The sequence below is a fragment of the Pinus tabuliformis genome, chromosome 5_1, assembly GCF_031772625.1.
Source record: "Pinus tabuliformis cultivar Carrire ecotype Pingquan chromosome 5_1, CPIR1, whole genome shotgun sequence".
Lineage (NCBI taxonomy): Eukaryota > Viridiplantae > Streptophyta > Pinopsida > Pinales > Pinaceae > Pinus > Pinus tabuliformis.
In genome coordinates, this window is record NC_142305.1 from 237,883,168 (window position 1) to 237,895,624 (window position 12,457).

Sequence of the window (12,457 nt, forward strand, 5' to 3'; positions counted from 1 at the left end):
GTGATTCCAGCACATAACTACAAAGAAACTATAAGAGCCAAATCCAAGTTGCAATAGCTATCACAGTCACAATAAAAGGGACAACTAGAAGACAAATCTCCATCTGTCTCTATCTTCATGTTGAAGACATTTTTTTTTTCCTAGAATAATTCTCATATGGTTATGAGATATTTTGTATCAATTTTTGTATAAATACCTCACAAATTGAAGTAATTAGGGTGGATTAAAATATATTTCTGTAGACATATTATTTTTGAGCCAAGGAGCTATTGTACTCAAGACTGGACTGGTTTTGCTGGAAATAAAGCTGAGGACATTTCACTGGATTCTTGTGCAAAATTGGAACAAATAAGTATCATTTTCTCATGTTTAAATATTGTTTTCTCTTTATGTTATGAATGTGTTTCTTATAAATCTTAAAAGCAAACAAGGAATGATATCATCAGAATTAGCTTAAGTGCTCTCTATTTTAATTGTTTTCTTCCTTTTATGTTTTCTACTAAGCTGCCTTTTTCTGGGGATTCTTAATTGCCCCTTACTTTCGTAGTTTACCCCCCCCCCCCCCCCCCCCTTTGGTCCATAGTAAAGGATTCCTCATTGCCCTTTGCTGCTGGCCATCCTTCACTTTTTCATCTTAATCCAGGTTAAGGATTCTTCATTGCCCTTGGCCCTGGTTAGGACTTTTCATTCATTTAAACTTGCAGATTTTCCCTTGCTGTGTTTGCCTGCCCTGTGAACTCTTACCTCAGTAATAAATCAAATCCAGTTAAGCCTTTCTTGATTGACTCCATAGCCCAATGGCCTAAATATTTTCTCTAACCATCTGTTTTCTCAATTCCACCACCCAATCAAAGCAAAGAAACCCTAAACACTAAGAACTAGCCTGAAATCTTATTCAAACAAAGTTAAATTATAAAGAGAGAGCCCTCTCTGGACTTAGGTTGGCTAGAACCCGAGTCAAAAAGATTAGGTTTGTGGTTACCTCATACTATTCCTTCTTTGATAACTTCTAAGGAAAAAAATCTAAGTGATAACAACATGAATCAACAACCTATCCTTCTTCTGCAAAATTTTCTTGGAAAGGAGGTCTTCTTCACTACTCTCTAACAGCAAGATTGTTTTGAAAAGTGAACTTTTCCATCAACCTTTCCATGGTTTTCACCAATGCATCTAGCTTATGGTCTGATGATGAAAAAGGGTCCTCCTTAACCACTCCCCTTCTTTCAGCTTTCATTTTGGCCCTTTTGATCAACAGATTCGCTTCCACACCAACATTTTTTTGCATGTCCTCCAAGGTAGTTGGATTCCTCTCTCTGAGTTGATAGGCCATTTCAACATCAAATCCATCTAGGTAATGAAGCATAGCCAACCCTAGGAGAGGCTTTATGTTAGTAGGTATGGAATTGTAGACTTTATTTAATATGGTTGAGAACTCCTGCATTGTCTCACCAAACTACCTCTTTAGATTCCTATACTCAGCCATAATCTAAAAAGGGTTATTTTTAACCTCCCACCTATCAAGGAAAGTCTGCTCAAATTATTTGAAAATAGAAATGCTTCCAGGTGTCAAACTTCTATACTACTTCCTAACCTCTCCTGAAAGGCTTTGAGATAAAATCCTCAATTTGACATCTTCATGATCCACTTCCTCTAGAGCTACAAAATCAGTTTTTTGTCCACATGTTGTCGAGTTGCAATTTCTCCTATGCCATTAAATTGAGACAACCTTTGACCATAGTTTTGTGGTAAATCATGTAAAGGATCTTGCAGATTTAATGGAGCATATCGGGAAGCAACCATGACAATGGTTTTCTGAGATGGACTTGTATTGGCTTGACTATGATTATCATTTGGACCTAGTTCACGATCACTAATATAATAAGGAGATGCATTTTCAGCTTCAAAGGAATGATATACAATTTTAAAAGGGGAATCATGTGCAGATCTGTAGTCTTCATTCAGATACAGTAGATAAAGGAAAATCCTTTTGACATTTTTAGGAAATGATAGGAGGCAATTGATAAAACATAATATTATATCTTGAAGAAAATTCAAGTTTAAGTACCTGAATTTCACATATTGTCCTTCCATCTTTTTGCTAACAAGGCATGTCTTTCAATGGAGTTTCCAAATATGATTCAAACTTTTGTAGACAACAGGTGAATGGTTCAACGTTTTTGTGTTTGATTGTTGTCCACCATCAATAGTCAAATTTAAAACTTTGATGATCTTTCTCAGAGAAGATGAAACCTTTCATCTCTGGAAATGGCGCCAAAATGTTAGCACTCTGTAATTTCCTTTAGGTTGAGAAAGGATTACAAAGGTAACCTCAGACCACTTTTAGGCTAGGATCCAACCCTACTAGCCTTGGAGAGGGCTCTCTCACTAGGGTTTTTCTCAATCAACCTAATGACTGAATGATTTTTTATCTTAGGCTGGTTATGAGGATCAAAAGAGAAGATTTGATTTATTGTTTTGAAGGCAAGTAAGAGAATAAATACCCACTCAACATAGAACTAGTTTCAGCTAATGATTTCAAGTGAATAAGGACAGTGAAGGTGATTTAGGAAGGGGAAAGATAAGAAGTATTATTGATAATTTAACTTGATTCGTTGTAGGGAGGATGATTTTAGAAACATGAGGATGAAAATCAGAGCATCAAGTCATAGATGAATTTGAATTTCCATTAAGAGGAAAAAGACACATAAAATGTTCAACTTATATAAAACAGAGCACAACAGTGAATTCTGCAATATTTACTCTTAAGCTAAAACATGAAGACATATGTTTAAACCATGGAACCATAAGATAAAACTGATAGCACAGAGGAAAACATACCAACAAAGGTCTGACACAAGAATCCCTGTCAAACTCCTTCTTCCTTCTTCTATTCACTTGAGAAATTGATACAAAATACAAAATAGCAGCCTTGCTTCTTCACACTGACCAACAGAGTATTTTTCTTTTTCGTTTACATATTATATACATAAAAAAAATCCACTTCGACTTAGTAGGGTTTAATTCTTCAAAAGAAAACCATTCATCATCTAGATACATTGAACTATCACCTACTTTGTAGAAAAATAGGAACTAATTACCTAATGCAGTTTTTAGCTTGATATATCATCAAAATTGGAATATTCATAAAAAATAATTAACCATACCATACTAAAGATTAATGACAACTAGCATCATGATTAAAAAAACTATCGAACCATAAAACTCGAATTATAAGTCGGATTGAGGACTATGTCGAAAACACAACATTTATTGCGAATCTTCCAGTTTCGCAACAACTTTCGTAACATTTCAAGTTCTGCATATTCCTGACCTATTTGTGAAAATATGAAACTGATGGTTCATCTTGGAATTTCCCTGTGAAGATTATGAACCTATGAAATAGCCACAAAACTGAAAACCTGGCTTTCAAACCACTATCTCCCTTTTCTACCAAATATGTAGCAAACCTTCGCAGCACTTCCCCTATGACTGGTATTTTTTTAATATCTCCTAAACCGTAAATCAGATTGAGATTATTTTTTGTCAGTAGGTTAATATCATCATAATTCTTCTCCAAAAACAATTTGAGCCAAATACGACTCACGAATTTTGAGATAATCCAAAAATGGTTGTAGATTATGGTGGCCCATTTCTCGAAAACTGTGAATCTTTTTGGGCTGAAATTAACTAATTTTATTCATCTCACCCTCATACATCTACTGTAAAAAATTTAGGGAAAATGGGTATAGGGTTTAATATATTTGATGAAAATATGTTTGCGAAGCAAAACACACAGGAAGCATAGCTTAGGATGGTTGGAGGAAATTTGAAGGTCTCTGATCAATTTGACAAGATGAACTAGGGCACATACAATGTAAAAAATCTTAGAGAAATGAGAGACACCCTTACTCATGACTAACTTGACAATTCTTTGAAATGCGCAGCAATTCTCAGTTTCGCAACGTCCTCTAGCTTGTGCAGAAGAACTCTAACTTGTGCAACAACTTCAAATTTTGGAGCATATGATGAGTTTTTCTGAAATAAAGTGTTGGAGGCAACATATAAGTGTTGTGACATCCTTATAACACCCCACAGGACAATCAAAACCTCAAAATTTCACCATCTCATCGACATAAAGGACTATGTAAAATGTGCAGCATGTCCTTGCTATGTTTTTGCAAACTTCACCAAAAATTGACTTGTGCAAGCTTTAAATGGTAAGATGAAAGTGGTGGCCCTGGCCTTGAATATTCTCACAAAAGAGCCCAGTCTTTTCAAAAGCTACTCTAATAGCAAGATCAACATTCACTAGATTCAAATCTTGGGGCTCATATCTGACTATATCTCCTCCCTTAAACTTTTTCTTTCCTTCTGGGGTCTCCATCACTGAATGTACAGGCTCTACAATCTTCTTAAAACAGGGTATGATGATCTTCAAAGGTGGATTATGTAGTATAGTGGAGGTAGGGCACTTTCGTAGCAAACAGGTCAATTTCACAGCAATTCTGATTAGAGTTCTTTGAAAGAGTGAACCAAACACATATTTGGTTAGTGCCTTCTTTGGAATCATGATAACCCACTTGGTGATGTGAAGAAATGAATAAGGGTGTTTTTGCAATGATGACCATGACATGACATAACTGACCATAACTGACCCTCAAAACTAATTCTCATAATTGACACGACATCAACATAACTAACTCATAATGACCAGATCTTTCATGACATGACCTTTAAGACTCTTCCATGATGACATTACACTTTGGAGTTTAGCAATAGACCCTTTTGACTTAACACTCATGAAACCAAGACTGCTATTTACAAATTGACTTCAAATGAATAGTAAGATAGAAATGACTATGATCCCTATAATATAGGACCCTAACACCTCCTTCATAAATATAGTCGCTTCCAGGGCCACTCAAATATCTTTGAGTAAACCCAATAATCCTTCATTAAAACTATTAGTGCAGCAATCAAATCCCTTTAGTGAACAGGGTATTGATAATCAATCTGACACTCTAGCAAACGTGACATCCCCTAATTCAAATGGAGCAAGCTTGTGCTTGCCACAATCAACAAAAATGCCTTTGTTTGAGATCCCCCAGGAGAAAATTGGAGTGAATTTAGAATACATACATGAGCATGCCATACATACATGAGCACGCCATAATCTATAAGTTTGTAGGCCCTTTTCCATAAAAAACAAAAAAACAAAAAAAAACAACAAACAAACAAACAAACAAACCCCTGATAAGTTATATTTGGAAGAATTGGATGCTAAAAAGTGATCTAGAGATCAAACTAGGTTCTCAAAGGGTTATTCAAATAAATCTTCAACAACATTGAGAAAAAGATCAAATATTTCGAGGAGGACCATACTTTATGAACTTAGTTGGTTTATTCATGAAATCCTATATTCAAAGGTTCAAGCCTGACAAAGAGTATTTCTCCTTTGCCATGGTTTGGATCTATCTTTACTCTCTTCTTCAGGAGTTTGGGGGCTATGACATCCTAGCAGGAATTGGTAATGTCATTGGAAACTTCATCATGATATCATACACAAATATACAAGGTCAATACACTTCTTATGCACACCTTTATGCTTACTTGGACATATCAAAATCATCGTCGAAAAGTATTGATCAGGAGCTCAAGACCAAGTGTCGTAAAATGGTCAAAACTGGAAGTGCTAAGAATTAGTCTGAACCTAAACGACCGGATAGAGCTCGTCCTCCCGATTTCGGTGCCATGAACGGTTCGAAAAACGGTCTTCGTATGAGAAAGTTATGCCAAAAACAAAATCGCCCAATAACCCTTAATTTTTGAATATTTTTCAAAAAAATATTTAAAAAAGAATATTCCGTAGAATATTCTTTCGAATATTCCATCTAGGCAGCCAATAGAAAGCTGCCACGTGGCAGGCTCGGAGGCCACCATGTGGCCTGGGTGACGTCAGCAAAGGTATGTTGGGCACATATTAAAATTTGTTTGGAGGCGGAGAGGTTTGAACCTGCAACCTCATTCATATAAATCCCACGCCTTACCATTAGCTCAAATCAGCGGATCTTGTTTGCATAACGGATCAAAGGGGTAAAGAGCTTCGTATTAAGGTTGGGCGAGGCCCGAAGGGGGCCAGGCCCCCATTCCATGTGACCCTCGCCCCATAACCGCGGGCCTAATTTTAACCGCCAGTTTTTAAAGGTCATGGCACGTAATCCCATGCAAACAAACCGCCCGAATTTTTGGTCACATTCCCACTAATCACAAGCAGTTAGACTGGCGAGAATCTTGGTGGAGCACCAAATTTGGGTGATCCCGCCATAATTGGCGGAGCTAACTGGCCCCAACTACAGTTAGCTGGAGTGATTCTAGGCCAAACTGGAGGAAATCTTCAATGAGCCATAACTTTGGCTAGGAAAGTCCTTTTTGGATGATTTTTTTATTTTTATTTTGGGTCTCTTCGACCTTCTGAAGCCATTGGCATAGGTTTCACAGCCATCTAAGGTCATTTGTAGGTGATTTTTCTTCGTGGAAGTTCCAGGAGCCACTAGGGCCAAATCAGTTTGGCAGTTGCATTGGGAATTGTGCAGCCAGTGAATGTGGAACAAAGATCATTCCTGAAGGTTTCTAGTATTTTGAATCTATTTCTACAGCTCTTTTTTCTTGTTGAGGCACTCTTCTCACTGTTTAGCTTCAGGGAAGCTTTTAGGGCCACTAGGGCCATTTTAGTGCTTGAGTTGTTTGGGGGCTATGTTCATCCATTTTTGGTGATTCTAAAGCCTATGTCTGCTATTTTCGACCTTCTGAATCTAATGGCAGAGGTTTCAGAACCAATTGAGGTCATCTTCACCTCGAAATTCTCCATGCAAGTTTAAAGGGCCACTAGGGCCAATTGGGGAAACTACTGTATAAGGTACAATTTCACTATTTAGTGTTTGGGAAAGAGCATGTTTAGCTAATTCCTATCTTCTGATTCTATATTTACAATCAGATCTGTCTTTCGAGATACTCATATTCTTGTATTAGCCTTTGTAGCATTTCTAATACAAGAGGACAAGCCTAGTTTGAGAGGCTTGGTCCAGCAGATGTAGCCCAGAAGGAGTGAACTGCTTTATCATTTTGATGTATTTATTTGCTGAAGATGATATGCTAAACAAAACTGATATAAAGTTTTAAACAGCAAATATACATAACTTGCATACACACATAATCACCTATTCAGTTGCAGAAAGTTATTTGGTCTTATTCCGCAAGACATCAAACTTCAAGTATGTGTATGTCAAAGACTTCTAAGTGTTTACTTTGTTATTTCTTTAGGCAGAGCCTGTAGAGGGCCAGGTAGCCTCTGGAACTCATCCTCTCTTTAGAGGTGACATGTCCGGTGAATGCCCCTACAGTCTATCTCTGTATAAGAAATAAGAAGTTTTCACATTTTCAGAGGTCACTTGGAGTGTATAGCTCACATTTGCAATTATGGGAAATGGATACCTTGCACCCTTAAACAAGTACATTCCATTTTCAGATCAGATGGTATCAGAGCACTAGGTTTGCTTGACTGACATCACTAGCTTGATTGTGTAGCTTGAAAGGTGTCTTAAGCAGTGTTGAAGATTGACTGCTTTATTATTCTGCAAACTACTTGTTGTTTGAGTTTGCTGAAGCTCTTTTGTTCATTTTTATAATGACAACTTCCATAAGTGAGTTCTCAAAATCATCCTCCTTCACAAGATTTTTTGATGAAGGCTTGAAGCAAGAATTTTTCATCATGATGAATATGGTGAGAGAAATGTATGAGGATGAAAGAAAGAGCTCTAGACTTCAGGAGCAATTGAATTCCATGAGGGAAGAGAAGCAGTTTCTTTCTGACCAATTGCAGGAAATTGAAGGCCAACTTCATATTGCAAACATGAAGCTGGAAAGGATGCATGAGTTGGAGACACAACTCCTTGTTGCCAAAGAAGCCTTAGCCAAGTATCAGCTTGAAGAAGAGGTAAACAATTCTAGTTTGTCTTCAAATTCTTATAAGAATGTTTGTGTTGGTTCTTTTGAGAAACATACCAGAGGCATAGGGTCCAAGTTGATGTCCAAAATGGGATATGAAGGAAAAGGATTGGGCAAACATGCACAGGGTATAGTTGAGCCAATAATGGTTGAGGTAAGGCCTAAGAATTTGGGTCTTATCTATGGACAATCTTATGGAGAAAGTTCCAAAGCAGCCATGAAGGCAATTGAAACAGTTCCTATAAGGAGTTTCATTTCAAGTTCTCTATCTCAAGGTTGTAAAGGTTGTATCCTTGATGAATGCAATAGTTTGAAACATACCTTGTAAGAAGAAGGTGTGCATAAGAATGCACTTGAACAAGAGAATTGTGAAAGCTCTAAAACCATTGAAGGGATTGATGGTGTTCCAAAAGGAGCTTCTTCTTCATTTGATTCACCTCCTCATGAAGGTAATGAAGGTGAAAGAGAAAGGTATAAATCTGATTTCAATCATATTTCCTTTGATCATGTAAAGCATGGAAAATTTCCACATAAGCATTGGAAAAGAATTGCATGTTCTTTTTGTGGTTTGGTTAACCATAATGTTTTTAGATGTTGGAAAAGAATGGCAACATACAGGAAACTTTTGAGGGAAAGGAGGCAAGAAGCCAAAGTTCCATTGAACAATGCAAATCATGCTATCAAGAAGATGAACATGTGTTGCACTTATTGCCATAAGCAAGGACATATTGTTGAAAGGTGTTGGACTCTGAATCCAACAATGCTTCCACGAAAGTTGCAGAAAGTGGAGAAAGAGTATGGCAAGAATGGGAAGGAATTTTCCATCATTGATATGTGTCAGGATGATACACATGCTGATATCGATGTGCAGTTAAAGGAAGCGCCTTTGAAATGGATTGGTAAGAAATGGTTAGAATTCTTATCCAATTAAAGTTGCATGTCTTTTGATTGAATGCATTTCTTTGTTAAGAGAATGCAAGTTGCAGGATGGGAAAGTTGAGTATGAGACTCACTCTTTCGCAGCGAAAGTTATATTCATTTCAGCTTTGAAAGTACATGTACATGTGATCGAGGATATTGTACTTATGATTGTACTTAAGATAAAGTTGAAGGATAAACTGCATGCATGAGAATGATATGCATGAGAATGATATGCATGAGCACAGGGATCATGATGATTTCCTCGTATTTTAAACATGTATGTGTGATTAACTTGAAGGGTTGATTACTATGTTTTTAACCATGCATGTAATGTAATATTGACTTGGAAAAAGTTAATTTGATCTCCAAGATTGTAAAAAGGAGAAATGATGAAGTGTTTCATCTTTGTAAAAGCCTTCTCATTTGGGAGGCAGCTCTTCTTCAGGAGCAGAGGTGCCATGGATGGGCATCGTGACAGCTGGCAAGCCCACATGTTCAGAGGAAGATTTCAGCTCATATATCAGCAAGTTTCATTGCTGGTTTCTGCAAATTATCAGTTTGTCTGGCGAAAGAACTTGGTCGGGATTCGACGAGTACTTGGCTTATGCAGCAAAAAGTCGCCATCAGTATGCTCTTTTGGCTGAATGGAAGAGGATATTTCTGTTCCTCAAGTGCTGTACAGTTCAGTTCAGAGATTCAGTAAGCTTTTGGAGACCAAAAGCCTTCTCATTTGGGAGGTTTGATCAGGAGCTCAAGACCAAGTGTCGTAAAATGGTCAAAAATGAAATTTCTCAGAACTGGTCTAAACCTAAACAACTGGATAGAGCTCATCCTCCCAATTCCAGTGCCATGAACGGTTCGAAAAACGGTCTCCGTATGAGAAAGTTATGCCAAAAACAAAATCGCCCAATAACCCTTAATTTTTGAATATTTTTCAAAAAAAATATTAAAAAAAGAATATTTCGCAGAATATTCTTTGGAATATTCCATCTGGGCAGCCAATAGCAAGCTGCCACGTGGCAGGCTCGGAGGCCACCATGTGGCCTGGGTGACGTCAGCAAAGGTATGTTGGGCGCATATTAAAATTTGTTTGGAAGCGAAGAGGTTTGAACCTACAACCTCGTTCATATTAATCCCACGCCTTACCGTTAGCTCCAATCAGCAGATCTTGTTTGCATAACGGATCAAAGGGATAAAGAGCTTTGTATTAAGGTTGGGTGGGGCCAGGCCCCCATTCCATGTGACCCCCGCCCCATAACTGCGGGCCTAATTTTAATCGCCAGTTCTTAAAGGTCATGGCACGTAATCCCATGCAAACAAACCGCCCGAATTTTTGGTCACATGCCCATTAATCACAAGCAGTTAGACTGGTGGGAATCTTGGCGAAGCACCAAATTTGGGCGATCCCGCCATAATTGGCGGAGCTAACTAGCCCCAACTACAGTTAGCTGGAGTGATTCTAGGCCAAACTGGAGGAAATCTTCATTGAGCCATAACTTTGGCTAGGAAAGTCCTTTTTGGATGAATTTTTTTTTCATTTTGGGTCTCTTAGACCTTCTCAAGCCATTAGCATAGGTTTCACAACCATCTGAGGTCATTTGCAGGTGATTTTTCTTCGTGGAAGTTCCAGGAGCCACTAGGGCCAAATCAGTTTGGGAGCTGCATTGGGAATTGTGCAGCCGGTGAATGTGGAACGAAGATCATTCTTGAAGGTTTCTAGTATTCTGAATCTATTTCTACAACTCGTTTTTCCTGTTGAGGCACTCTTCTCACTGTTTAGCTTCAGGGAAGCTTTTAGGGCCACTAGGGCCATTTTAGTGCTTGAGCTATTTGGGGGCTATGTTCATCCATTTTTGGTGATTCTAAAGCCTATGTCTACTATTTTCGACCTTCTAAATCTAATGGCAGAGGTTTTAGAACCAATTGAGGTCATCTTCACCTCGAAATTCTCCATGCAAGTTTAAAGGGCCACTAGGGCCAATTGGGGAAACTACTGTATAAGGTACAATTTCACTGTTTAGTGTTTGGGAAAGAGCATGTTTAGCTAATTCCTATCTTCTGATTCTGTATTTACAGTCAGATATGTATTTCGAGACACTCATATTCTTGTATTAGCCTTTGTAGCATTTTTAATACAAGAGGACAAGCCTAGTTTGAGAGGCTTGGTCCAGCAGATGTAGCCCATAAGGGGTGAACTGCTTTATCATTTTGATGTCTTCATTTGTTGAAGATTATATGCTAAACAAAACTGATATAAAGTGTTAAACAGCAAATATACATAACTTGCATACACACATAATCACCTATTCAGCTGCAGAAAGTTATTTGGTCTTATTCTGCAAGACATCAAACTTCAAGTATGTGTATGTCAAAGACTTCTAAGTGTTTACTTTGTTATTTCTTTAGGCAGAGCCTGTAGATGGCCAGACAGCCTCTGGAACTCATCCTCTCTTTAGAGGTGACATGTCCGGTGAATTCCCCTACAGTCTATCTCTGTATAAGAAATAAGAAGTTTTCACATTTTCAGAGGTCACTTGGAGTGTATAGCTCACATTTGCAATTATGGGAAATGGATACCTTGCACCCTTAAACAAGTACATTCCATTTTCAGATCAAGTATACACCTGAGAAGTGAGGATAGAATATGGGAACAACTAATATAATATGAGAGAATACCATTTCATTCCATAAATTTCATGAATATGGTCATTTCATTTTATATATTTTCCAACTAAATAGGTCCAAAACAATGTATTGGTAGCTTTGACCCAAGATCAAGATGGGTTTACCAAAGTTGCGAACAAAAAGAAGACAACCAAGAAGGCCTCAACAATCCTAACCCCTAATAACACAGAGGATCACAATCAATAAATAGTTCTTCAACAACTAGTTGAATATAAACCACTATAGGAAACAACACAACCCAATAGAGTAGATCTTGTGAGAAATAGTCAGCCCCCACATCAGAATGCAAATGGAAAGCATACCCAACCAAATAACCATAATTATCAGGAAGATATAGATATGGAAGAGACCACTCATGATCTAGATCTTGGGGCCAAGATATGAGAAAATAAACAAAAAACATAGAAATAAAATTTTATCTAAACCCCAAGATATGAGAACAGTAAGAGAGAAGAAGAGACATAGAAAACACACAAAGAAACTTTTATTAAAATATAGGAAATTTTTACAGCTACATTGTGTGGACAATTTTGTCCTTTTACAAAGTGAAGCTTGCTATTTATAGAATTTTTTTTAGTTACAATACCATGGGTAGATACCATAGGTGGATTCATGGGTAAATACCATGGGTGGATTCCACTTTCCATTCAGATCAATCCTCTCCCCTTAGGAAGCAATGGTCCCCATTGTGTTAAGTTCCCTTCAAATAATCCTTTGTTGAATAAGGAGCACAATTATGGGTTTGTGGATGACCCAAAACCAACTGCTATTCAAGACAACGGTTTTACACGGTTAACCTATAATTGAGGGTTTTTGGATTGCCCATAACCATGATGAAAGAAGATCC